The 27,332-nt window shown below is 35.4% G+C and overlaps 1 pseudogene; it reads left to right on the forward strand.

The window, feature by feature from the left end:
- Positions 1 to 706: 706 nt before the first annotated feature.
- LOC117079069 lies at positions 707 to 19,883 on the forward strand (annotated as a pseudogene).
- Positions 19,884 to 27,332: the final 7,449 nt, after the last annotated feature.

The raw sequence follows: 27,332 nt of genomic DNA on the forward strand, positions 1-27,332 counted from the left end.
TAACTTTCCAAGATCAAGTACAGATATCAATAGAAACAAAAGTATAGGGTTATTGTGATTGTTCAGAGAAAAACTAGAATGAAACATTCAGATTAGGGCCAGGTACATAACAAGCACTCAATAATTTTACATATTCTATCATTATTAGATATATATGAAATATGCAAGTAGGCATCCCAGAAATGACTGGTGACACAGATTTTATATGAACAGTGTTTTGGCTTGAAGATACAGATTCAGGAATTATCAGAACACAGTTATTATTTGAATGACAAAATAACAGCACTGCTAGAAGCATGAAATATATAGAGACAAAAGAGAAATGGACTTTTGCCGGAAGATTAAAAATATGCAATTAGAAAGTTAGGAGAAAAGGAGAATATGTTATAAGAACATCAGTGAAGAAATCTGTCAAAATGGATATGCTTCAAAAATAAAATCCTACATTTGACAAATGAAAATGGGCTGGAGAAAAATCAAGGAGTCAAGGTAGATTTCAAGATGTTGTACAACCTGGTAAATGACAGTGCTATTTCTAAGATTGGAGGAAAGATGAGGTTTGAGGTGGGAAAAAATAATCATTACCAGTAAATGTCTATATAAAAGAGGATTTGATCACTTTTAGTTTTAAAAATAGAGAAAAGAAATAGGATATAACTAAGAAAAATATGAATGAGTGAGGAAGAATTAGGAAAACGCAGAGAATATGTCACTGGAGCCAAAGGAAGAAGGAGTAAGAGTTACTGAGTTACAAATAATGTTGAAGATGAAGACATTGGCAGAGGCCACCAGCAGCAGAGGGAACCAGGTAGGACCAGAGTCAAGCCAAGGTGGCTTAATCTCAGGTTCACAGTTCCCAGAAGGAATGTGTATATGTGTGATACAAAATGATAAAATTCTGCTGGTTAAAATCAAAACCTTTTTAAAATAAGACAAACACTAAAACACACGATGTAATGAAGCCTAGCATAATGTTTTCTGAACAGTCTTGCTCTTGATCAAAAAGCATAATGAGTATGATCTGTGGCAAACTCTCTGGGTCATATATTCTTATTCGTGTAAGCAGGTTATTCTCTTCAAATCTCAGCTTCCTTATCTATAAAATAAACCGTACTCCATTATGTCAAAATTTGAGGGATTTTTTGTATCAAAGAAAATCTGGTTCTAAACCATAAAATACATCAGATGTCCCGATTACAACTGATTAATGAGTATTGCACAGTATGTATACTGATTTATCAACTGATTATCATTTAAAATATATGTGTTTGAATGCATGTAAAACCTAAACACCAACAACTAAAAAACAGGTTCTCAGTTAGGGTGTAACCACTTTTTGGAAAGCACTTTCGGCCAGGTGTGGTAGCCCACGCCTGTCCCAGCATTTTGGAAGGCCGAGACTGGTGGATCACCTGAGGTCAGGAGTTTGAGACCAGCCTGACCAACATGGTGAAAGCCTGTCTCTACTAATAATACAAAATTAGCTGGGCGTGGTGGCGCATGCCTGAATCCCAGCTGCTTGGGAGGCTGAGGCGGAAGAATCTCCTGAAGCCAGGAGGTGGAGGTTGCAGTGAGTTGAGATCGCACCATTGCACTCCAGCCTGGGCAACAAGAGTGAAACTACATCTCAAAACAAAACAAAACAAAACAAGACAAAACAAGCACTTTTTTTCCCTACATTTGTCAACGCTTAGATTTGTCACCAGTTTTTGACAGACTAAACAAGATAAGCTAAGAGTCATGACCTGAGCTGGTATCATGAAACATTTTTGAAAAGCATTTTCCTCTCAAGGCCCATGCATTTTTATTTCTTCTGATGAGTTTTTGCCCTTGAATTAGAAAATTGATCATTTTACTGTGATGCTTTGACAATTTATTACTATTATTACTTCTAGTTTCATCATGTTTTTGTACTTTTCAGACTTAGAAACATGAATATTGTATGTTTCTGCTGTTATATGAAATATTGTCAACTAAGATTTTAGTTTTATTTATCTTTGTTTTGTTAATCAGTCATAGGCCAATTTTCTGCTAAATTGATGTTGTCTGTCTCTTTCTATAACACAGTATTGTTGATCATGCCGTTTTCTCAATTAGACATGCTGTGCCTCTCTATCCCACTGCATTTCACCTCACTTGTACACACTTAAAATTTTAGAGATAATTATTAATCAAAACACAGTTATTTTGCTTTCAGTAGCAAACAAGAAATGAGACCAAGTTGCTATGATTTTTCTTCAACTACAGTTGAAGGAAATGGTCAGACCATTCTTCTTTATTAACACTAGTGTATATACCATAACTATAATATATTGTATACTTAGTGACCACAGCTACTTCCCTTATGAAGTAAAAGATACTCATTATTCAGATACTATAACTTTGTTAAATGTTTTCTTTTCATGTGTGTTTATGTTGAAAACACTTATGATATATGAGAGTAAATCTAAGAAAGTAGTTTATAAAACATATTTTATCTTACTAAATCCTGAATATGATATGTTTCTATTCTATAGCTATTGCATCATAAGATTATGACATTAAAGTCAAACAAAGACAACTGGGATCTAATTAAACTAGAGATCATCTGCACAGTAAAATAAAATACCAACAGAGCATATAGACAACCTACAGAATGGAAGAAAGAAGATACTTGCAAACTATGCATCTGACAAAGTCCTAATATCCAGAATCTATAGGAAACTTGAATAAATCAACAATCAAAAACCAAACAACCTTATTAATAAAATGTGCAAAACTTTTCAAAAGAGAATATTAAAGTGGCCAAGAAACATATAAAAAAATGCTTAGCACCACTAGTCATCAGAGAAATGCAAATCAAAACCACAGTGAGATACTATCTCATACCAGTCAGAATGGCTATTACTAAGTAGTCAAAAAACAGCAGATGCTAGTGAGGCTGCAGAGAAAAGGGAATGCTTAAACACTGTTGTTTGGAATGTAAATTACTCCAACCACTGTGGAAAACAGTCTGGAGATTTTTCAAAAAAATTAAAACAGAACTACCATTTGACCGAGCAATCCCATTACTGTAGACATATCCAGAAGAAAATATGTTATTCTACCAAAAGACATGCACTCATATGTTCATTGCTACACTAGTCACAATAACAGGCATATGGAATCACTCCAGGTACCCATCAACAGTAGAGTTGATAAAGGAACTGTGATACATTAATACCATGGGATACTATGAAGCCATCAAAAAGAATAAAATAATAACCTTTGCAGCACGATGAATGGAGCTGTAGGCCATTATCCTAAGTAAATTAACACAGCAACAGAAAAATCAAATACTTCATAGTCTTACTTGTAAATGAGAGCTAGGCATTGAACAAACATATACGTATACATGAATATAGAAACAACAGAGACTACTACAGGGTGAAGGGAGGGGGTAGGTTAAAAAACTACCTATCAGGTAGTATGCTAACTATCTTGGTGACGGGATTTGTACTGCAAACCTCAGCATCATGCAATATTCCCATGCAGCAAATCTGCACATATACTTTCCATATTTAAAATGTAAGTTGAACTTTTTTACAAAAATGTAAAATAAATGGAAATATAATAAGCAATTTCAGTGGATTGACACAAAGTAATAGAATGTTGGACTTTATTCTATTCCAAAAATGCATTTATTATGTTCTTCATGATAATGAAAAAAGAATTGAAGGAGATCTATTAATTATAAGATGCTTTAAGGAAGTAAATAATATAGTAACATACTTAGATATTTACTCAAATGAATCAACTATTTAAAACTATGAGAAAATTGGAAAACTTTAAGTTTGACTGTGTAGTTGATGGAATTATTAGATTGTTCTCATCTACAGATAGGTAGTAAACATTAGGGCTCTCCTATTAAAAGGATGCCTTTCTTAAGAAATACATCTTTGATTATTTTTGGATATATGTACAAAAATCTAAGTTTTCCCAAAAATAATTCTCTATGAGTAACATAGTGGATACAAATGAAATGAAACAGTCACTTGTTGATATTTACTTGTTGAAGCTGCTGATGCATTCACAGCCTTTATTATATTTTTTTCTTTTTACTATATTTTTGAAAATTTCCATTGTAGTTGCTTTCAAATTCTTTCCTTAAATCTATAATTTTATTTTTGAAATGTTTTGCAATGTCAGGTGAGGAAGAAGAGAACCATATTGACACCAGCATATAAGGGTAATTATTTTCCCAGTATAATTTAATCAATGAAACAGAAATAATAACTATCAGATGAATGTGTTATAAAAGTAATGTATTAGAAATTAAAATATTAGATTTTTATAATTGTGATCAGAATGGTTGTGTACTTGTGACACATGATAGATCCACAAAAATATTATTGGAATTAACTACATAATTTCGGAAACAAATAAATTCTAAGCAATCAATCAGAAGGAAAAAGATTTGCTATTTATTGATAATATTATCGTAAATACTAGTATTTGTGAAAGTTAATTTTCAATAAATTCAAATAAACAGAAAAGATAAGAATACAAATTAACATAATCCCAGAATCCAGAAATACTTATTCCTAATATTTTGATTAATGTGTTTTCAAATTTTTCAACTTTTCCATACTTTTACTATTTTGTTGCATAATCACAATAATGTACATGTATGCCTACTTTTAATGGTTAAAATTATAAAGTAAGTTATAAAATAAATATTTGCTTATGCCAGTTTTATAAGTTTGAATTCTATGTGCCACAATATTTCACAGAGCCTTTTTTAGATATTGATATTATTGTGTATGCATAATAGGTTCCTTTTGACCAAATATATAATTACTTTAAAACACTTGAAAATTTACTCATTAATTTTCATTATAATAGTCAATTTGATAAAAATGTCAAATCTCTTGGGAAATAATGTGATATTATTATGCTGAAAATTTGGTCATGCTATTGTCAAGAAAAATATTTAAGATGGGACTATCTAGTTGAATAAAACTATATTTAAATTCAGACCTATAAATCCCAGTGCTTTGGGAGGTATAGGCAAGAGGATCCCTTGAAGCCAGGAGTCTGAGGCCAGCCTGGGCCACACAGCAAAAGCCTGTTATTATTATTATTTTTTAATTAGCCAACTGTTGTGGCACATGCCTGTAGTCCCAGGTATTTGGGAGGCTGAGGTAGGAGGACTGCTTGACACCAGGAGTTTGAAGTAGCAGTAAGCTATGATAGCACCACTGCACTCCAGCCTGGGAGAGAGGAAAGGAGTTTATTAAATTACTTAAATACTTAGAGACCCTGTCTCTAAAAAATAAATAGATTAATTAAGCCTATTTATCCATCATTTAATAATTCAATATTTTTATGACATCTTATTTGTGGACTTTTTTCCCAGTAACATATTATTTAGAGTTAATTGATTTAACTGATGCAAAAAAAAAAAGATTATTGAAGAAAAATTAGTTTTTGTAACATCAAAAACAAATTCTTGTATCATTTTCTTATACGATTTGGTGAAAATTATTTATCGAACATGAGATAAAAACCAACTCTAGCACAGTTTAAATTAGTCAATTCTAAATTCTACCTCTAGTCTGCTGGATATTAACCTGTCTGTGATACAGATACTTCCATAGGAATGTGATTTTCATTTTATCTGCCTTCTGCCTACAGTTGAATTGTACACTAACCTTCTCTTATTCTCATATCAAAGTGATAATATTGTTCCAGATAGGTTTGGGTTACATAATATGGTGGCTAATTTTATGTGCCAATTTGGCTAGGTCACAGAGTACACAGATATTTGGTCAAATATTATTCTGGGTTTTTCTGTTAGAGTGTTTGTTTTTGGATAAGATTAACACTTAAATTAATATACTGAGTAAAGCAGATTGCCCCCTTAATATCGGTGAGTCTCATTCGATCAGTTGGAGGCCTAAATAGAAGAGAAAGGCCAATTCCTGCCTCCCACCAGCCAAGTAAAAGAGAACTCTTCTTGCCTGATGGACTTTGAACTGGAACACTTGTTTTTTTCACACTAGAACTGAAACATTGGCTATTCCTGGGTCTCCAGGCTGCCAGTCTTTGGACTAGAATGGCACCATCAATTCTCCAGGTTGCTGACTTATCCTGAAGGTCTTGGGACTTGCCTGCCTTCATGATTACATGGGCTAAGTCCTTATAGTTTATCAATCAATTATCTATCTATCCATCTATCCATCTATGTATTTATTTACAAAGCAATATACAAATAATTGAAATTTACTGCTCAAATTCTGCGTGTATTCTGAAAAAAGGTGGATGCAATAAAGAAACTGTAATAGCGTGTGGCTTACCCAGAGTGAGACATAGTCAGAAATGTTTGTTTTTTTATAAAAACTAAATCTACATAATCAGAAACCCATATGTATGTGCTCCATAGACTATTAATATGAATTCTTCTAATCATTTACATATTCATGTTAAAATACTTTGTATTGATTACTGCATTACTCAGCTTCTGTTAAGTAATTTAAATGATCATCTCCAAAAATCAGACACATACAACATTAGGCATTTATTCCTTGTTCTTGGGTCTCCCTGTTGGCTTGGGCAGTTTGGCCACATTTCAGCTCCATACGTAGCTGCCAAGAGCATCTTCTTATCAAAGATGTGAAGAGGGCACAGAGGATTCATCCTCTCCCTAAATGTTATAGATAGGTAGGTGGATAGATAGATAGATAGATAGATAGATAGATAGATAGATGATAGAGATTATGGATAAGTAATATATAGTGGTTCCATGTAGCTTGTGGTGTGAGGTCTAAAATTAAATATGTGCTGCATTGACATCTGGTAAAATGAGGAGGGCCTCAAATGACCTAACTGGCAAGATTCCTGCCTGCTCTGCTCTTGCAGATAAGGACACCTAGCCAAAGAAACCTCCTTATCTCAGAGAACAGGTACATTTTCTGCTTATCTCTGAGTGGTGGGTTTCAGTTTCCTGTCAGCGTTCAGAATTATGCAAACAACACAAGGACTTCCCCATAAGGAAGTAAAAAGTCACTCTACTCTAGATTCTACAAAGCCTGCATCCCACAGTACATGGTTGGTCATTCCATTCCCAAGTGCAACTGCCAAATATGGTATGGGTTGTCCTCCTCCACTGCACTGTGAGTGTAAGTGACTAATGAACTGCTGTCCATTTCATCTGTCCAGTGTTAAGAGTCATGTGTTCAACCATCTTCATAATCCTAAGGCAGAAATTCCTCCTCTATTAATGGGATCAATAGGACACAATAAAAATATAACATATGAAAAATAGATTGGTAAAAGCATGAATTGAAATGCTTAGGCATTGAGGGCCTTTTCTAAATTTTGTTCTGACAGTGCACATGTTGCAGCATATTCATAAACAATATTAACATGAGGCAAGTAACAGATAAACAGATCTGAAGGTTTGTAATTTCAGTTATTGCATTTTTAAATAATAGTATACCTCAACATTGCTTCTCACCATTTCCCCTTAAATTCTCCCACCTGCCCTAGTTCTCTTACCAAGGGAATAAGTCCATACTTTTTCTTGTAATAAAATTATTAAAAGCTAATAATATTTCTAATGTGTACTTAAATAATGATTTGGAGCCAGTTTATTCAAAAATCACATTTTTACTAACTTAACCATAGATTTGGAAAGCTTGCAATTTTTTACCATTTGGCAAAAAAAAAAAAAACCTGTCTTCATTAATTTTGACATTAATAATGATTTTTTATAAAACTCTGAGTTGTAAGCTAGAAAAATTATGAACCATTTTACGCTCTATTGTGTATATATATATTTTTTAACCTAGTAACTCAAATAGTATTTAATGTGTTATAATGCACATAGAATTTATCTAGAGCTGGTATAAACAGCAAGGTACAAATATGATTTGTCATGTTTCCATATCATGTTAAATATTTTTTGGCTATCATGAATATTTATAAATAAGTGAAAAGATAATTATTATTAACAACTCTGTACAAGTTTCACTGTTGAAAAGCTGAGACTGTAGAAAAGCTGAGACTGTATAAACCTGTCTAAAAGCTGTACTATTCCAAAATCTTGTAGATGCAGTTATTTTATTTTAAGAAGTTTATATATTGAGTTATCCTGAACTTCAGACTTCTTTATCAGTATTATCATCGAGAATTCTATTAGTGTTTCCATTTTGGTCTAAAGCATCATTATCTCTTTCCAGTATTGTTTCAATAGCCTCCTAAACTGATCTCACTACATCTCCTGTATACTCCCTAGAAACTTTTCTTCATCCTGCTGCTATATTAATTTCCTTTTGAATGTGCACTCTTTTGTGGCACTCTTCCAATCAAAATTATCCAATAATTTCCTATCTCAGAGAGAAAAACAAAACATATATATATATGGTTTTCAAATTTGGCTCTACATTCAGTCACTAGGGCTTTTTAAATTTGTTGTGGCTAAACCTTAGCCCAGATCAACTGAATCAGAATTTGTGGAGTTGCTAACCAAGCAATGGTCCTTTCGTAGTGATCTTATTGGGCAACTGGGGCTGATAACCACTGACAATTTTGTTCTAGCTCCTACTTCTCTATAACTTTATCTAGCACATTATTTCTTGCCAACTCTACTGCAGTCACATGGCCTGGTGGATAGTCCTCAAACTGCTGCTGCCATTAGATAAAGAAGGATCTCCTTTTCTGAGCTGGATATTTTAAATGGTTCTAGTTGGCCTTCGTATAGCAATACTCTTCCCCTAAATGGGAGTCTGTGGAGACAGAGAATGAATGTACTAATGCACATACCCATTCTAGAATATGCTACAAACACCTGGAATCCCATAATTCCCTATGAAAAAGATTCTAATCCCACCTCCAGGGTCTTCACAAGCCTCTTCTCTGGACTATATTCACAAGTGTGGTGGCCCAAAGAGTGGCCAAAGGCTGTGTTCATTGGGAAGTAAATAAGAGTTTGGATATGGAAGGTAAATTCCCACAAACACATGTGACCCTTTGTGGTGTGATACAAAAGCCCAGGGTGGAAAAAGAAAGGAGGTGAATATCAGTCTGCTGTCCCACCTTGAGGGCTTGCCCTTCCCACAATGGTATATGCTCCTGTGTGGAATTTCAGAATCCTAAATACCAGGTCATTATAAAGGTTTAATTGTCAAATATATATTATAATGATTTGTTAACTTGATATTTAGTTTTAACATATTTAAATATATGGTTTATAAACCTCCATTTGTATTTTGGTCCATGACTCTACAAATGTTAAAAATGGGCGATCTCGAACACGTGAAGCATGATCTTGTCTTGAGGATTTTGCGCTTTTGTTCCCTCTGCTGGGAAGTCTACCTCCCAGAGTTCTTCATGGCATTGTATCCCACTTTAAATCTCTGTTTAAATATTATTTTGTCGGCCGGGCGCGGTGGCTCAAGCCTGTAATCCCAGCACTCTGGGAGGCCAAGACGGGCGGATCACGAGGTCAGGAGATCGAGACCATCCTGGCTAACACAGTGAAACCCCGTCTCTACTAAAAAAATACAAAAATCTAGCCGGGCGAGGTGGCGGGCGCCTGTAGTCCCAGCTACTTGGGAGGCTGAGGCAGGAGAATGGCGTAAACCCGGGAGGCGGAGCTTGCAGTGAGCTGAGATCCGGCCACTGCACCCCAGCCCGGGCGACAGAGCGAGACTCCATCTCAAAAAAAAAAAAAAAATTATTTTGTCTACGAGGTCTTTTCTAACACTCTTGTTTTGAATGATAATTCGCCTCCTCTCCAAATTCTAACATGTTCTGTTCTCTAAAATGTGCAGTATAGTTCTCCAAAAACTTATCATTGTTGTGTCCTCTGGTGAAAGTATTATCCCATGGAAACAAACACCTGTATTTTGCAAAGCCTCAAATTCTAGGAATTTGAGAAAGAAAAGCAAAATGTCACAAGTGAATACAACAGGTAATAGAAATAGAAGTAATAGAAATGACTCTCATTTTCACCCTTCGATTTCTAGACGGTGAATTCTGAATAGGAGAAGAACATAAAAACTATATAGTGGTTTCTGATATGAAGCATATACCGTATTATGAAGGACATTATTTCAGTCTGCAAGGTGTTTGCTGCCCAGCTGGTACCATAACTGAATAGTCAGAAACAGCTAAACCATCGTGCTCTCAGGCTACCTGCTTCGGTGTAGTGAGGGAAATGGTAAGACTAGTTATGTCAACAAGTATGAGCTCATTGCCTAACTTTGTTTGTTATAAAGTAAGTTCCCTGTTCAAAAGGAATGATGTGAAGAATACTCAGGAGGTCATTAAGGTATTTGATAAGTCCATAGATGATGAGTTTGACTAAAGCATTTTGGATAAAGAAGTTAAATTAATACCAGAGTATCTCTTCTAGAGACGACAAAGCACTGCCCTTTTCACAATGAAAGCTGTTGAATGTAATCAGCATACCAGTATCCCCCTAGGGAATGGCACAGTACTAGAGCTTGTTATTGATCTCTGCTGTTGGCGTGTTGGTCACTCACCCATAGTTAGCCAGATCAAGCGGGCTGTCAAAGCCCCGTATTACTGAGCACAGCATAGCATCCATCCCTGCTGATATTACCACTAAGTTCCTATGCCCACTGGGCTACAACAGAGATATCTGGGCAGATAGACTGATTTGCATCCATAGAACAGTTCCACTTGTCCACATGGGTTTGAAGATTGCCATCTGCTGAAATGCTTTTTGGTTTTCCTTCATATGGAGCACAAATATCATTATATTTTGTGCCCACTCAGAGGAAGTTTATCTACATAATTCTTTCCAGAATTCCTTGTCACCAGTTTCCCAATTGTGTTCCTTCCATATCCCTGACCATCCAACCAGATAATTTGCCACTTGTCATGAATGACTTCAGATCATTACATCTGGCATTTTCTTCTTCTTGGTAAAATGAACAATCAGGTGTACTGCTCAAAATTCTGCCAACTGGAAAGGTTTTCCTTTACCATTATTTTAAAAATGATTTTCCAGTATGAGGCTAAAACTTTGTAGCTCTCCACATTCAGGTAGTATTAGCATATTATGTAGAATCATTTATAAATGGGCTAGAGTATTGTTTTCAGTCTAATGGACATAAGAAACCATAATAAGTATTGAAAGTGAGGAAGCAATTTAACATGTATATGAACAATGGACTTGTGGACCACTTTCTAAGATGCCTTATTTGAGTCTGTAGGACTTACTTGAACTCAATCTCATATATAACAATTTTGCTTGATGATGAAGTGCTGCTGTGCTCACCTAATTTTATGGTTCAGTCAGTCAGACAACATCCTTTTCATGATGTTCACTTGATAAATTTGTTGGTAATCATCAAGCATTCAGTCTCTACTCAGGCTCTGTAATATGCCCAGATCTTTTTCTTAAAATAAGAATAGTTATCCCTAGAGGGTGGTGTAATTTTTGTTAAAATCTTTAGAGTTGCATTATGATTATCTGGACATGCCTGCCCAGTGCTCTGTACAGCATACCTGGCTGTCATAGATATGTCAAGGAAAATTGGATCTGCTGAGTCATATGGTCCAAGTGGCAGAGCAGTTTGCAAGCAACCTGGACCTGCTAAAGAGCCTTTTCTTGATTTGAGCCACACTCCAAACTAGTAGCTTCTCAGGTTACTTGATAAAAGTTTTGGATTAACAAGCCAAAGTGAGATATTTGTCACTTAGTAAATCTAAAAATGTCAATAAACATCATGCCTGTCTCATAATTTAAGGAGGGGACAGATACAGCAACTTGTCTTCAATTTAGAAATTGTATCTTACATTGTCCCAGGCTCCTAAATCACTACAAAGCATGATGAAAAAAAAAAAAAAAAAAAAAAAAAAACTAACAAAACTAAAAATCCATATGGTTGGCCTGTAATCAATAAGAATAAATGAAATTTGAACTTGCATTTTTGTCTTACTGCTTTGAAGCCTCCAACTTTGATAATGTGCATGACCTACAATAGAGTTGATGCACTTTACCATGGAACTTCAAAAGCACTTGGCCAAGTACTTGAAGATGCTGAAGGCAGAGACCCAGTGGGACCTCCAGGTGCTGCAGATCCAACTACTTCCTCATGCCAACAAGATAATCTGGCACACTTGTACAGTGTGAACTATCTGAAACCATACCTAATTTTACATCAAATTTCTGAGTTTAAACATGGACTACTGCTGCTTCACTTCCACCTTCTAAATCTTACACAAATTTATTTTGTGGCCAACACTGCACTAGAACCTTAAAGGAAAGGGAATTTCAAATTACATAATTCCAGTTTAGCTAAATTGATACAAAACAGCATCACATTAATTATTTCCATGTTAATTTCCTCTTCCTTTAATATCCAGAATCTACATAATTATTTTGAAGTCATACTCATGTTTCAAAATTTAACAAGATGTACTATGTCTTTTGCAACTGTAACTCAATTATTGACACCAAACTCTTCTTTCAAGGCAGTTAAGTGATAGCTCACTAGACTTGTAAGCGCACCCAAGGTAACTAAAAGAAAAATTCATACATATAAAAATCAGATTGAATTATTAAATTTTTAAAAATTCCAACAAAATATTCATGCAATGTTTTATAATTTATCAAAATACATTGCTTTACACATTTCTTAGTGCATGAACCTTTTAAAAATGAATATATAGTCTATGTCATTTTATCAGTTTATGGAATATATTTCTACATTCTTTCAACACATCTATTAATTGACTACCAGATGACTGGAACATGGTGCAGAGTTTATAATAATAATCAAGGTAGGCAAGTCCCAATTGTAAAATAATTAGTATTCTGGAAGATAAAGGGGAGGGGGGATAGGAAAACCAGGTAATGAAAAGTAGAAGTACTATACTAAACCTCAAGTAAAGTTTTATGAAGTAAAGAAAACAGAGTACTGTGGGAGAGAAATATAAGTCTATCTAAAGGAAGTTACTTCTGTTAGATAGAATTTGAACTGGAAAAGCAATGACAAGAAGGTGATCACTGTAGGGAAATCTAAGATAAGAGATCTAAGATAAGAGTGCTCCAGCAAGATACTAAGGAAGGGGAGCAAGGTTGGCATGTTGCAGGAGAAAAATAAAAACAAAAAACAATGGAGTGTCTGGAACATGATGAGAAAAGGATGAGTGTTGCTGGAGGAAGTCAGAGAAATAGCTGGACTCAGAATATGTAGCATTTTATAGGCTATGGTAAGTAATCAATATATGTTATCTTTCACAGCCTTGAATTTTTGAAGTGTATAGACCAAGTATTTTGCAAAATGCACCTCTCATTGGGCTTATTTGATGTGTCCTCATGATTAGATTTAGGTTATGCATAGGGATGCCAAGGAGGTAATATTGGGTCATTAGTGAATCATGTCAAGAGTCATGATGTTTCCAACTTGCTGTCAGATGGCTCCAAAAACAATCAGTGTAGTTGGGGAGGGAGAGGAGAAAGAAAGTTGGGAGGAGGAAAGAACAAGGAGTGATAAAACAAATGGATAGAAACATTTAAAAAATTACCATCTCTATACCCTTTGTTTAGGTATGAAAGTTCTTTGTTCTATTCTTCTTTTATGTAATTTTGAAATTATATCAAAATAAAAATTACCCAAAGTAATAAATAAATAAATAATATCAATTATTTAAATGTGATATGGAGACAATTATTTTTAGTATAGGAATGGCATGACATAAATTACATTTTAAAAATACCTTCTCTTTTATGAGCAGAACAGATCCTTTAAAAGTGGTCGAGTGTAGAGATGGGGAAATTAATCAGGAGACCATAATGATAGCCAATCCAAGAAGTAATGGTGACTATAACTGGATTTTATTCCTAAAGATAGAAATAAGTGGCTATAAAATATGTTGGAAGTAGAAAATAGGACTTATTAATGAACTGAATTTAGAGTTATGTGAAGAAATAACCAATCAAGAACCTTCTTGGTTTCAATTATGAGCAAGTGCGTAAAATGCAAGTAAAAGCCTGGATTCGGAAAAGTTTTGACAAGGAGTTTAAGGGGATGGAAATTATGAGCTATGTTTTGAAAATGTAAAATGTGACATTAGTATATAATATCCAAGTAAAGATATGGATAATTTGAACAATATAAACATTTTGTGAGTCCAAAAGAGTCAAATGTCTTCAATTTCATATGATTCATTACCTAATATTATGTGGCTGTGGATATTAATCTGCAGTTCAGGGAAAAGCTCAGATTTAGACAGAGATTTGAGAAGCATTGGAATATTGATGTTATTTAAAGCTGTAAAACTGGATGTGGTCACATAGGAAAAAATGTAAACAAAAAATAACTTTATAGGTGAGCTAACAACAAGATATTTATAAATAAAAATTGAGGCTGAGCACAGTGGCTCCCACTTGTGACTTCCCAAAATTTGGGGAAGCCAGGGTGGGAGGACTGCTTGAAGTCAGGAGTTCAAGACAAGCTTAGGTGACATAGGGAGACCCCTGTCTCTATAAAAAAAAAAAACAAAAAACAAAAAAATGAGTCAGGTAGTCCTAGCTTGTAGGTAGGCTGAGGTGGGAGGATTGCTGCAGTCCAGGAGTTGAAGGCTACAGTGAGCTATGATTGTTCCACTGCACTTCAGCCTGGGTGTTAGAGCGAGACACTATCTTAAGAAGAAAAGAATAGATTAAGAAAACAAGTACAACAAGAAATTTCAGAAAAAGCAGATGAAGTGATTAAAATTATTTGTATTTTCTTGAACAAAATATTAAAACTATTTTTCAGTTTGATCTTTTGGCATTGCTGTGTTTCATTCCCTGTCACATAAATAAATAAATACAATCTTCTGAGTCACTATGAGTCTATAAACTTGACTCTTGATTTAATAAAGAATCTTAGCAAACCTTTTCAAATTTCACAACCCTAGGACTTACCTAACTGCAATATTCAACATTTTATATGCTGCTCCAACTTCTACCAACTGTACAATAAACTACTAACAGTTTAAGATAGACTCAAAAAGAAATACACAACCATAATACTTTCTTATGTTTTATTGTGCAATAAATTTGACATAAAGGTTGCAAACCCACATTTACTTGATACATGGTGCAATGTAAACGGATAATTTCCACTTTCTCTTCTCCTTCTCTTCTCTTTTCATCCACAGACTGTTGATTTTTTATCTTATATTCAAGAGCCCCATCAAGGAGAAGTATATACTTGCTATATACATCAAAGCAGCATTTTTCAAATTGCTACTACTTGGTAGCAAAACCAGAAATGTAACATGAAAATGAAAATAGCTTAATAGATGATATAAAATTGCTCCTAGGGTAAATCTGAAGGACCAGGCTCAAAAAAATAAGCAAGAACAAGGTAACTAACCAGTAGACAACAGGCTACTGAAACAGACTGGCTAGATGATACTCTGAACATTAATGTTTCTGGAAACAGCCCTGTCATCACTCAGGAATGCCACTCTTGGAAATTTGATTATTTTAACTTGAATAGCCTCAAACTTTTCTTGAATAGCTTTCACTCTCCCTTAGCATTCAATGCCTGAGAAAGAAATATGTGAATTCAAGCTCAACCCAAGTTTATATGTCTATGAGCTATTACAGTGTGAACGTAGGATGGGGCCCTGCCTGCTTCAAGTTCCACCATCACACTAGGGATTCCTTCACAATTCAAGGGGTGTTTACACGATAGATAATTAACAAGTAACAAATATCTACTATAACCAAAATTATACATACAATCTTCTTTTGTTTAGAAAAAATTTATCCTATATGACATTATACAAATATTTCTTGTACAACTGAAACAAATTTCATTTTCAAGGGAAAATTGCCTAAAATTTCAGTAATTTTTGCATCCAATTCTATGTTTGAATTCTGTAGAAAATGCTTACTGCTTTTTACAGGAGGAAATTTGTTACAATATAAATATAAGTATAAACACTAGCAAAGATTTAAAAATGGATAAAGGCTCTAGTTTATAGCACATAATTTACAAATTACCTCCTCTATCACCCATTTCAAATTCTTCTGGTTTTGAGACAGCAATCTCAACCTGACAGGGTTCTCTACCTAATTCTATGATCCAAACTTATGTTAATTAAATATCTGTGACTTTGGTGTTCCTGCCTGTACAGATTACAATAACATTTAGGCCTCTATGCTGTTGTGCTAGTGGGTGTAGTAGGGGGTCATCTGAATTCTATTCATATTCTTCCCTCCTTTATGTAGTATTTACCTATTTGGATGGTAAGGATTGATCATCCCAGCCAATATAAATAGCCTGTTTTGACTTTTGATTTAATCATATGAAAAGCTACTTTGGCCAGAGATAATCTCGTCTAAATCAACATGACTCATCTTGGAAGCATTCTTCAGAACCCAGACTTTCAAATGAGCAAAGCCATGAATCATGGGGGATAACAATAGACTTTTTTCCCAACTACATATTTAGGTGTAATTTAACTTCTGTTCTTTGTCTCCAACTGCATTCTGCTTATGGGAGGACATTTTCGGAAGATTGGTTGTTAGTTCAAAACACGTTATATAGTCTTCAGGACAACATTATAACTAGTCAAGTTTCAGGCTCATGTGTTGGGGAAGGGAGGGAGATATATTAAGTATTTAGAGCTCATCAAGGTGACTAGCGTTATGTAGTCCCTCTAGTTGCTTTGGACAGCAGGTGGAACAGAGGCCTTAGAAATCACTGAGTGGTGACCAAAAGAAAATGCCATAGAATAATGTAAGCTATACTTATTTTTTAGATAGCTTTACACTGATTTTTCACCTAGAGCCCTGATGGACTTATTAGAGGACACTTTTAGGAAATTTATTCTAGTTCTCAAATACTAAGTTATATGGACTTACCTTGATCATGTGTGTGGCTGCCTGCCTCTGAGGTAACCTCCATTGGTCTCCACCTCCTAGTATTGATTCCATTGTACAGTCCATTCCCACCTTCTACTAGGGTTGATCTATGTGGCCAATAGAATATGACAGATTGATGGTATGTTGCTTCTGTGATTGAGTTATAAAATATATTGTGACCTCCATCCTAGTCCCTCTTTTTGTTTTTGTAATTTCAATAGCTATAGGAGTACAGGGGGTTTTGGGTGACATAAATGAATTGTATAGTGGTGAGGCCTGGAGTTTTAGAGTATCCATTACCTGAATAGAGTACATTGTACCTAATAGATGATTTTTCATCCTTCACCCACCTCAAACCCTCCCTCCTTCTGAGTCTCCAGTTTCCGTTAAACCTCTCTGCACATCTTTGTGTATCCATAGCTTAGCTCTCACTTCTAAGTAAGAACATGCAGTACTGCATCTTCCATTTCTGAGTTACTTCACTTAGAATAATGGCCTTCAGTTTCATATAAGTTGCTGAAAAAAAAATTCATTATTGTATTCTTGTTTATCAGTATTTTTCCATGTTGTTAATATACCACATTTTCTTTATCCACTTATCGGTTGATGGCCGTTTAAGTTGATTCCACATCTTTGCAATTGTGAAATCTGCTGCAATAAACCTATGCATGCAGATGTCTTTTTAAAATAGTGACTGCTTTTCTTTTGGGTACAAAACCAAAACTAATAAATAGGACCTAATTAAACTAAAAAGATTCTGCACAGCAGAAGAAATATTGAATGAACAGTCTACAGAATTGAAAAAAAAAATTGCAAACTTTACATCCAACTAAGAACTAATATCCAGAATCTACAAGGAAGTCAAACAAATCAGCCAGAAAAAAAAAAAAAAATCAAATAATCCCATTAAAAACTAGGTAAATGACAACAGCAGACATTTCTCAAAAGAAGATACAAAAATGGCCAACAAATATTTTAAAAATGCTCAGTATCACTAATCATAAGGGAAATAAAAATTAAAACCTCAATGAGATACAACCTTACTCCAGTATGGGTATTGGGCATTATTAAAAAATCAAAAACAATAGATGTTGGTGTAGCTGTAGTGAAAAGGGAATGTTTATACACTGTTGGTGGGTATGTGAATTAGTATCTCACTTTTTTAAGTGGCTTATCAGGGAGAAGTCAGCTGCAAGGGAGCACAGCTTTATGTTGAGACTCATGTGATAATTAACCGAGACTTTCTGCCACTGACCATACAAGTGAGCTACCTTGGAAGCAGGTCCGTCAGTCTCTGTCAACTTTCAGATGACTGAACTTTGACTGACAGCTTTACTAAAATGTTATAAAAGATCCTGAATCAGGATCAGCTATATAAACCACTACTGAATTTCTGATCTTAAAAACTATGTTAGATAATAAATGCTTGTTATTTAAGCTGCTGTTAATAATGTTTAGAGCAATTTTCACAGTAATAGAAAATTAAGTCTGTTAGGAAGGTTGTCTTAAAAACATTAAAGAGCTATATTAGTAACCATTACTAGAAACCCATAGTCCTTATGATTTTGGACTATTGTCACAGGATCCTTTGGGTGTCAGTTTAATATGATATAATTTTGTACTACTCAACAGAGATAATTAAATATCAAGTCCATTAACCAAAGAAAGTGGGATACATTTTTTTTTCCAACAGAAATTTTGATATGCCACAGCAAGAAAAAACATTAAAGAGTGATTAAGATATCTTAGTGTAAACAGATGTTTTAGAAAACACACAGTAGGAAAATGAAAACACAGTGAAACAATTTTTGAAATTAAGATAATTGGTTAAAAATGGAGCTTCTTAGACAAATAAACAAGTAGTCAATCTTTCATAAGAAACAAGAAGGCTCACTTTGTGCTCAACAATTCTGGCATGATTTATTATAAGGAGAATATTTTAGGCCTGTGGAATTATCTTCTATTTTACATCAGCTAAATGAAGAACAGAGGATGAGAATGGCAGAAGGAAGAGTTTCTAGAGAAGAAACTAGAAACACATTTTTACAGCAGCCTTCTGGAAATAGAAGTGACAGATTTTTGTTGCTTTTGTTTTTGTTTTTTTCTCTATTCAGGTTATAAGCAAGCCTTGAAAATTTGGGATTTAGACCTAATCTTGTTCAATAGTCCAGAGTATTAAAGGCTCAGGATCAACTCTATAAATGTAAGATAATTTCTATGCAATTATAAAGAATACTTGTTTACAGTTAGAAAGTTAGGAGAACAATGTTTAATTCGAATACTTTCTTGAGGGTTTCAGACTTAACATCAGATAAATACCTTGTACTTTTCTCAGCTCAATTACAACAGGAATGTTATTCTACACTTCTTGTTGAGGATGACCTGCCAGACTGTGAGGCCGACCAACTCCTGCAGATGACTAGGCTCCAATACATGCATCGACCAAAACTTATTACAGAAGACTTAGATAAATTAACAGCAAAGGCTCCATGAAACAGACCTGGAATGAGTCTTAGAGACAAATGATGGGTCAGAAATGTTGGATGATGAGGAGGATTTGCAGAGGGCTCGGGGACTAAGTCGCCAAGTAATTGACCTGGAAGATGAAGAAGCAGATCTCTGCAGAGCTCTTCAGCTAAGTATGCAAGGCATTTCCAGAAATTTATCTCAAGATGTTCCATAGACCTCAGGGACAAATCTCACTTCAAAAGAGCTTTGGAAGAGAAGAGAAACCTATTTGAAAAGCAGCAGCAGCAGCAGCAGCAGCACCAGGTAGATTCACCAGGACAAATTTCATATCCATGTGAAAGACTGACCACAAGTTCAGGAGCATGTGAGAGTGATCTAGGTGACATGAGTGAATAAGCCATGTTTCAGGCAGCTGTGACCATGTCTTTAGAAACTGTTGGAAATAATTTGAAAACAGAAGGAAAAAATATCATTCAAAAATAATTTAGGCTGGGTGTGGTGGCTCACATCTGTAATCCTGACATTTTGGGAGGCCAAGGTGGGAGGATCACTTGAGGCCAGGAGTTCAAGACTAGCCTGGCCAACATGGCAAAACCACATCTCTGCTAAAAATACAAAAAAAAAAAAAAAAGAAAATAGCCAGTTATGGTGGTGCACATGTAGTAATAGCTATTCGGGAGGCTGAGGTATGAGAATTTCTTGAACCCCAGGGGCAGAAGTTGCAGTGAGCCGAGATCATGCCACTGCACTCCACTCTGGGTGACAGAGTGAGACTCTGTCTCAAAAAAATAAAATATAGGTAAATAAATAATTTAAATACTCCTATTTTTCCAATATTATCCCGTGTGATTACAGCATAGGATTCCAACGTTATACTGTAGGATAACAGCACAGCTCCATTTTGGTAATGTGTCAAATACATGAGGAAATAAGACTTTTAGGTGGCTTGAAAACAAAATGATGAGAAAGTGGGAAAATGCATCAGTTGTAGGACTAAATAATGATTTTTCAAATATTAGCCAAATAGGCATTCAGCAATTAAAGAAATTTAAAATATGTATTTTTTAATTGATCTTCTTTTCCTCACCATGATTAACTTAGGTACTTAACCAGGCCTTTCATACTCTTACCTAAGTACTGGATTATAACAAGAAGATAGTATAATCTGTGGATTACTTAATTCCAACATAATTTTAAAAAATTCTCTATGATTTGTATTTTCTTCCAAAGTTAACATATGTATTCATTGCATCATACAGAAATATGGTTTTCTGTATTTTTTTATTTTAATAATAAGCACACCTCTATTGACACACACACTTGTGAGTATGGCTCTATTTATCTGTGGGATTTACCACCTGATGAAGTTTTGTAACTAAGACAATTTAGTTCAGTGCTTTTCTCTAATTAGGCCCACTGTAAAGACATTTTAAATTGAATTTAATTGTATTAATCACCTCTGATTGACACTGGACTACTATTATTTTAATAGTTGTCATCAACTCTCCTAAATACTTTTGGCAGAAATGTATTTTTCCCAACACTGTGTAAAAGAAAAACCACCTGAAAAGCAGGATCAATTCTAAAATGCCAACTCTTACAGTTTCTATTTTAAGGACATCTTAATAGTTATAAAGGACCACTTAGGAAAGATACAAATACATCTCTCTTTTTTTCTCCACTTTACTATGCAAATTAGCCCTGAATACCTGAAGACCCTGATTGAATTATGAAAAGTAGCTAAATCATTTACAGGCATGTACGCGTGTGTGCATGTGAATGCGTGCGTGTGAGTGGTGATAATGACATAAGAACTGAGACACTGGAAAGTCGTTTGGAGGGGAATTTGTTGCACATTTTAGTGTGTATTTTAAAAATAAGGCAGGCCGGGCACGGTGGCTCAAGCCTGTAATCCCAGCACTTTGGGAGGCCGAGACGGGTGGATCACGAGGTCAGGAGATGGAGACCATCCTGGTCTACACGGTGAAACCCCGTCTCTACTAAAAAATACAAAAAACTAGCCGGGCGAGATGGCGGGCGCATGTAGTCCCAGCTACTCGGGAGGCTGAGGCAGGAGAATGGCGTAAACCCGGGAAGGCGGAGCTTGCAGTGAGCCGAGATCGCGCCACTGCACTCCAGCCTGGGCGACAGAGCTAGACTCTGTCTCAAAAAAAATAAATAAATAAAATAAAATAAAATAAAATAAAATAAAAATAAGGCAATAGATAAGAGAAAATATTTGTAAGTAGCAGAGCTTCAGAATCCTTGACAAATCAAAAATATATAATATGAAAAATGCATCAACAATGGCATACATATCTTGTCATTGATTGAGAGAACATATCTGTTGGTTGGACATTGGAAATAATGTAGAGAAATAAAATGCTGTCAGTAATTTACAATGAACAGTAGAAGAGAGCACAATAAAATCCAGGTGCTTCCTCTTCCAAACTAGTCTTTGGCTAGACACAAAGACATGACAGTGGTTGGTGATTAGGTTAGAATGTATGCCTGGAAATGAAGACAATACCAATAAAACAAATATCTATTGCATTGTCATCATTCTACTTTCTGTGAAGGATAATATGGGGAAAACTAGAGAAAAAATGGTTCCTATAACAATATAATCATAGCAGTGTCTACCACCTGGCATTCAGAAATAATGACTTCCTGCACCTACCTGCACCTACCGTTTGCAAAGCTAATTCTGCATTCTTGTTAATGGATATCCATACCTTGAGAGAAAATGATAGGTGTTGTAATTTATAATATTCTGCTTTACTCCAATAGCACAAGATCATTTCAGTTTCTGTTTACTCATCTGTCAAGGTTTTTACAGGAACACATATTTTTAGTCATAACACCTGCATCTAGAATCTCATATATGTTACGCAAAATATACTTAAGATTTTCGGTTTGTTGCACATGCACTTAAGATATGTCTCTTATGTTAAATAGCGATGACGACAGGTGTACCAAATCAGCCTGTTATGTTTGTGGAGCTCAAAACAAAATACTGCTGCATGTCTTTTGCATTTTAAAAACCTAACAAATAACATACTTCAAGATGATTAAATCTGGAAATCTATTTTTAATTGTTCCTCTTCTCTCTTTTGCTTTCACCTCTGATGGAAGTCCTTCCTGCTCCCATTTCCATCCATACTATCCCCTGCAGATTCATGAATGAGAATAATTTCTACCTAAAACCATGATGAAAAATGAAGGAAAAAGCCTTGTTTTGAGTTTTTCATAACTCTTGTTTGAATGACTAATAGTGGTTAGAATGCTGGAGTTATGTTAGGAGATTTAATGGTGTATTCAGTCACATTTAAATTTTTTCTTTTTTTAACATTTTATGTGAACATTTAAATGTTGTATCTTTCAGTTAGGGAAGCTACACAAACAGCTACACAAGGAGATCTCCAACACAGAATTTTCTACTTACCTGGTCTCTGTGTCTTGTGTTCCTGAGAAATCTGAATAATGTGTCTTTGGGGCAATAACTGAATATAATTTTCTGTATTTCTCTGTTCCAGCACCATGTTTATGTGGAGATGAGGCATATGGATTTTTCTCTCTGTATGTCTTTCTCTCTGCCTCTCTCTCTCTCTTTGATTTGTTTATAGTATAGAGATACTATATAGCTATAAAGACTACATATATAGATAGATAATATATATATACACATGGAAATATTTAACAAAATTTATAATAAAACTTTTAAATTTCACCTTGTTAGTTTTCCTTCACTCTTTTCCTTCTTTTTTTTTTTTTTAGGGTTTTCTATATATTTTATTTCAAATGAATTTTAAGTATTATATATACTACATGGTATGTGTATGTGTGTATGTATATATATCTCATGTATATGTGTGTGTGTCTATATATGTATCGTATATAATATGCACATTTTACTTATGATTGAAACAGGTGAGTTCCTTTATTTCCTTTGCAGGACATGTGACAGGGGATTGGCTTGCCCCTTTGGTTGCACTGCAGCTCAAACCCCTAGGGGGAGCATGCAGATGGGCAGGTGCAGAGGCCCAGGGGAGTGTTTTGGTCTCTCGGCCCCACGGTAGTGTCTAGGGGTGACTGCCTGCAGCCCCAGTGTTACGTAGCTCTTTCAGCTCTGCGGTCTGCAGACAGATTGAATGTCAATCAGCTCAATGGGCCCTCTGCCTTATCACAAGGGCAGAGAGCCAGTGTGACAGTCTTCTGTATCCTGAGTTCTTGCCCAGTGTCCCAGAAGAGTCGGGTCACATGTGGCTTGAAGGATGAATGTAAGGTTTTATTGAGTGGTGGAGGTGGCTCTCAGTGAGGTGGATGCGGAGCCAGAAGGTGGAGGAGTGGGGGAGATCATTTTCTCCTGGAGATGATCCAAGGGGAGATTGTCCAAAAATGGCTGAACTCCTCTTGACGTTCGGGTACCTCTTTTCTCCTTCTCTGCCACGCCATCCTGCTGCTCCCTGCAATGCCATCCTGCTGCTCTCTGCCATGCCATCCTGCTGATCTCTGCCACACCCTGCCACTCTCTTCTGCTCTCTGCTGCTCTCCACAGCTCCTCTTGATGTACAGCCATGTGGGTGTGTGTCCACTAAGGTCTCAGGTTTATATGGGCACAGGATGGGAGGCATGGTGTGCCAGAGTGGTCTTGGAAAATGCAACATTTTGGCACAAAAACAGGAGTGCCCGTTCTCACTTAGGTCTGCAGGCACAAGTCTGAGAACGGAACCCTCACCAGCGACCCTGCCCTTCTCTACCCAGAACTTCTCTGCCACCTTCTGTATCACCATCATATATATTTATAGAATATATGATAAATACACTAATATATACTTATATTATATACATTTAGTATTTATATATATACACACACACATATATATATATTATACACACACACACACACTTGATCTGTACATTTCTAAAACCAGTTTTAGATTCTGACTATATTCAGACTTGATATTTTCTACAAGAGCCAAAAATTGAACAAGATTTTTTCATTCTCAGGGGTATTTTAAAATAACAACAAAAAGTTTTAATCAGAATTTGTTTTTTTTTTCTCAATTTGCCTTTGTCTTTTTAAGTGAGGAGAGTTGATTCATAATTTTTAAAAGATTGGGTTTCTTTTTGAAAGGTGTCTGTTCATATCCTTTGCCCACTCTTTAATGGCATTGTTTGTTTCTTTCCTGTAAATTTGCTTAAGTTCCTTGCAGATTCTGTATATTAGCCCTTTGTCAGATGGATAGATTTCAAAAATTTTCTCCCATTCTGTAGTTTTCTGTTTACTCTGATGATAGTTTCATTTGCTGTGCAGAAGCTCTTTATTTTAATTAGATCCCATTTGTCATTTTTTGCTTTTGTTCCAACTGCTTTTGGTGATTTCATCATAAAGTCTTTGCCCATGCCTACATTCTGAATGGTATTGCCTAGATTTTCTTCTGGGGTTTCAAAAGACATGCATGTGGCCAATAAACATATGAACACTAGCTCATCACTGATCATTAGAGAAATGCAAATCAAAACCACAATGAGATACCATCTCACACCTGTCAGAATGGTGATTATTAAAAAGCCAAGAAGCAACAAATACTGGTTAGGTTGCAGAGAAATGGGAACGCTTTTACACTCTTGGTGGGAATGTAAATTAGTTCAATCACTGTGGAGGACACTGTGGTGATTCCTCAAAGATTAGAACCAGAAAAACCATTTGACCCAGCAATCACATTACTGGGTATACACCCAAAGGAATATAAATCATTGTATTGTAAAGATACATGCACACGTATGTTCACTGCAGCACTATTCACAACAGCAAAGACATGGAATCAGCCCAAATGCCCATCAATGATAGACTGGGTAAAGAAAATGGGGCACATATACACCATGGAATACAATGCAGCCATAAAAAGGAAAAAGATTATGTCCTTTGCAGGCACATGGGTAAAGCGGGAAGCCATTATCCTCAGCAAACTAATGCAGGAACAGAAAACCAAACACCACATGTTTTTACTTATAAATGGGAGCTGAACAATGAGAATACATGGACATAGGGAGGGGCACAACACTTCCTGGGACCTGTTGAGGGAGAGTGCGGGGAAAGCCTTAGGGAAAGGAACTAATGCATACTGGGCTTAATACCTAGGGGATGGGTTGACAGGTGCAGCAAACCACCATGGCACACGTTTACCTATGTAACAAATCTGCACATTCTGCACATATACCCCAGAACTTAAATAAAAATGTAAAATGATTTTTAAAAATAAAGAAAACCTGACCAACAATTCTATTTATTTATTGAGAGATGGAGTCTTGCTCTGTACCCTTGCTGGGGTGCAGTGGCACGATCTTGGCTCACTGAAACTTCCGCCTCCCAGGTTCAAGCGATTCCCCTGACTCAGCCTCCTGATTCCTCAGCCTCCTGAGTAGCTGGGACTACAGTTGTGCACCACCATGCCCAGCTAATTTTTGTATTTTTATTAGAGATGGGGTTTCACCATGTTGGCCATCATGGTCTCGATCTTTTGACCTCGTGATCCACCCATCTTGGCCTCCCAAAGTGCGGGGATTACAGGCGTGAGCCACCGCGCCTGGCCAACAAATTTTATAAGGTTAAACGTATACAATTCGGATGGCCAGTCATTCCATTCCTGGGAATTTACACACTGTATCTGCACAATGATCTGTATGTGTATTCATGATACTTTATTCATAATAGCCCAAACCTGGAATGACAGAATTGTCCAATAACAAGTGAATGTATAAACAAAATGGTATAGTCACACAAATAAAAAAATATATATCGGGTTTCAGGAAGTCTCTTCTCCAATGGAATGGCAGTAGAGACAATAAGAATGGAAGAAAGAAAGCTAAGAGGTTGAAAGTGAAATGCTCTGTTTTTTTTTTTTTTTCCTTTCAGCAGATGTAACTCTATGCAGTATAAATATTTCCAGTAATATTTTTTTAATTATTTGTAAAATAGAAAGTGTTAATTCAGTTAGGTGTAGTTAGAGCCAAAACAGTTTTCTTTTTAATTTTTAAGCACTTGTAGAATTAACAAAACAAAACAAAACAAAAAAGGGGGTATGAGAAGATACATTGAATAGCAAACAAATTTGAATGTTGAGAAAAACAGGATTAAAAATGATCTTCAAAGATTAGAATATAAATGAGCCTTTATACTTCATGTTTCCGTATCTGGATAACTGGAAAAAAATGACGCTAAGAAAGCAGGTGTTGCATTAAAAAAAGAAGTGAGGAAAAAAATCTAGAAGCATGAGGTTTTCACTGATTTGAAGCATACATGAATGCCTGAATCAATTGGGATTCCAGCCAAATGAAATAGAACAAGGCAGCAGAGACAAATCATGCTGTGCTTCATCAAAGATATTAGCAGCTTCATAATTGTGCCTTGAAAAGCTTTTCTTTATTTCGGTCTAATTGCCATTAAATTCATCATTTCACAGAGAAGTTAAGGCCAAAACTAAAGGGACATTTCAAAATTTATGTTTCTTATTTATCATTGACATAATAATTACACATATTTATGGAGTACAATGTAATGTTTCGGTGCATGTATACAGAGTACAATAATCAAATCGGGGTAATTACCATATCCATCACTATTATCATTTATCATTTGTTTGTGACAACACTCAAAATCTCTTTTGGCTTTCTTGAAATATACACTACACTGTTATTTGTTATAGTCACCCTATCATTTTAGGACTCACTTGATCTGCTGAAAAATCAAACCGATTTCCTATCTTAAAAGTCATTCACCAGAGAAACATGATTATAAATTGCCTGAAAAATTATATGGGTGGGTGCTAAGAGATCCCACTGTTGCTTACTTTTCTATTATCCTTTTATCTCTGTTGGAAACCTTGAGAAAAATATTTTCCATTTTTAAGATGGGAACATAGGTGGGGGGTTAGTGATAATTTAAAGGTTATAGCCAATAAATGGCCATTGACATCAAAATTTCTGATTGTAAGTGATG

This window comes from Trachypithecus francoisi, unplaced genomic scaffold (genome assembly GCF_009764315.1).
Source record: "Trachypithecus francoisi isolate TF-2019V2 unplaced genomic scaffold, Tfra_2.0 Lachesis_group7, whole genome shotgun sequence".
In the NCBI taxonomy this organism is placed as follows: Eukaryota; Metazoa; Chordata; class Mammalia; order Primates; family Cercopithecidae; genus Trachypithecus; species Trachypithecus francoisi.